At 37.9% G+C, this 2,501-nt stretch overlaps 1 long non-coding RNA gene across 1 annotated transcript; it reads right to left on the minus strand.

The window, feature by feature from the left end:
• Positions 1 to 220: 220 nt before the first annotated feature.
• Positions 221 to 712, minus strand: LOC129753473 (uncharacterized). Its single transcript, XR_008738935.1, has 3 exons — positions 517 to 712; positions 382 to 450; positions 221 to 304 (listed from the first exon to the last, which is right to left on the minus strand). It is a non-coding gene; the product is annotated as an uncharacterized LOC129753473 (long non-coding RNA).
• Positions 713 to 2,501: the final 1,789 nt, after the last annotated feature.

A 2,501-nucleotide genomic window follows, 5' to 3' on the forward strand; every position in this document is an offset into this window, starting at 1 on the left:
CAAATGATCATTTGGATATATTTTTACATGCGCATGTTTTTATGGGTACTCACTCCTTTCGTTGGTCGATAAAGTAGAGTACTACCTTTTCGGAACGCTTTGGTTGACGGCTCACGTTCCGGGAGGGACGAATTGACGGTCGTGTCCAGCTCCTTTTCCCACTCGGATTCGAGTCGGGAACCAAAACTTTGAACCCCTACCGGGCTGCCGGAATTAACTTTGGGGACCGGCGGTCGACGAGATCCTGGGCCAGGATTCCTGGCTGCCGCTTGTGCGTCGCTAGAAGTGCGGCGGTCGGTGATCGCTATATAGGTAGAACGTCGAACACGTTTTTTAAAATTTAACCACACATTATACACACACGTTTTTTTTACATCATACCTTTTTGTATTTTGCTGCCTCGCACACAATTTACCGCCCACACTACCTAGCTAGCTAATTAGTGATAGCCTATTAACGGAAGGAACAGAAAACATTTAGAACTTAAATACTAAAGGGCACTTCGCTCATTTTTACATTTAAGACAACGCGGAACAATGTCAAAGGACTCTCGCTGCTGCTGATACCACGGTCGGGGTCAAAGTGAAAGAACGCAGATCGCGGATTCCTCAGTTCGCGCATGTCTTCTTGTGTTACACGAAACGGAAGTCAATGACCTCCGAAAGGCGTCATCGATTCTTCGGACAACAATACTCTTAATTTGCCCCCGATCCAAAAGAGTTTTTCTCTTTCCCTCCTTTGATATTCCGATCGTCCCCGATGACCGATCCACCCTTGGATTCACGAAGTTACAAACAAATACAAACAAATAACTATACATTCATATACGGAAGCTGGAGTAAATCCGGTAAACTTCTCAGTGAGACGAGTTCGAATGGATGGGCGCTTTATGTGTTTCCTTTTAACAAAATGTTTATATTATCTAACTTTAGGCGTTTATATGACTACTGTACTAAATGAAAAACAAACAAGTAAACTAGAATTTTACGTCGATTTATTTATGTTCCTTTTACGAAATGTGACTATGTTACAAAATGCATTTTTAAACGTTTATATATACTACGATTATGATTACTACGGTTAAATAAGCGTCCTTCTTATGGTGGTCATTATGCACTTTTTTCCCTAAATGAGAAAAAAAGATCGAAAGATCGAATCGAAAATAAACCGATCTAATCGATTTTTTCCTGGCCAAAGAATCGATCCAAAAAATCGAAAATCGGAGTTGAAAAGATCGATCTTCTCAGGATCGATCCAAGATCGCCCAATCCTAGTACCAAAAGTTTCTTAGTGGAGGAAGAGTGGAGACGGAGCGCTTTTTGACAGCTAGTTGTTCGCCTACCATGCCTACTATTACAATTACCTATCACAAGGTGGTCGATTCCGTGTTTTGGTATATTAACACACCCGTAGCTGTGTTAGCTCTGTAGGCAGAGATGCCAGTTGTCCTGATTTATCAGAGTTTGCCCTGATTTTTGAGAGACCGTCCTGATTTTTCAAAAGCGCTTCAACTATCCAGATTTTTTAAATTTGAAAAATCAATCGAATATATTTTCAAATGGATAAACCTTTTTTAACCGGTGATACAAAATGCAGGCCAGCCAAAATTCTTTTCGCTACAGTAGCATAAAATAAAGCATCTAGGGTCAGGTTGCCAGATTGCCCGGTTTTATCCGATTTTGCCCAGATATTCAATACATAATTTGGAAACAGTCCGGCCCGACCCGGGTGCCTGGATTTCATTAGAAAAAGCTCGGATTTTGCCTGGATTTTTTTGCTTTATTTGACTAATCAAACAAAACAAAAAACAAATTGTGTTGTAAAAATGTTTTATTTATGAGTCCAAAACGAATGTTTTTATGTTTGTTTTACAAAAATGACCATAAAACGGTTTTTTGAAACCTAAAAAACAATTCAAATCTTTTTATACATTTTTATGAATTTTTTTTTTCAATTTTTCTTCTTGATTTTTCTTTAGTAATTTTTGGGTTTTGTCTAAATTTGCCCGGATATTTCCCGGATCTTTGGTCGTCAATTCTGAAAACCAATGCCCGGATTTTGCCAGTTTTAAAATTGCCAGGATTAACCCGATCCGTCTAAGTCTAATTTTTTACAAAACAACTAAACTTTGTTGAAGACCGTTACTTAGTATTGGTTACGGGTTTTAGCCTGTTGAATGAAATTGAAGGCAGGTTAATCAAACCAAAAAAATCATGGATGATTTTTAAACCAAAAGAATTCTTTTTGAACCTTATCGTTTGAAAAATTCGAAAATGACCCCAAATCATCTCAGTTTACTTGTCATTAAAAAGTTCATTTTGCCCTCGTTTTAAGCAAAATGGATACCAGTTCTAAGAGAAAAGATTTGCGTTTGGCAATGCCCTCTCATAAAATGTATGCATTTCTATCACGCAAATTTGAAAAAGATAAAAACGAGTTGAATATTTAGCATCTGATTAGACACAGTAAAGCATTTAAACCTAGAGAAATAATATGCAGCA

This window comes from Uranotaenia lowii, chromosome 3, assembly GCF_029784155.1.
Source record: "Uranotaenia lowii strain MFRU-FL chromosome 3, ASM2978415v1, whole genome shotgun sequence".
Classification (NCBI taxonomy): domain Eukaryota; kingdom Metazoa; phylum Arthropoda; class Insecta; order Diptera; family Culicidae; genus Uranotaenia; species Uranotaenia lowii.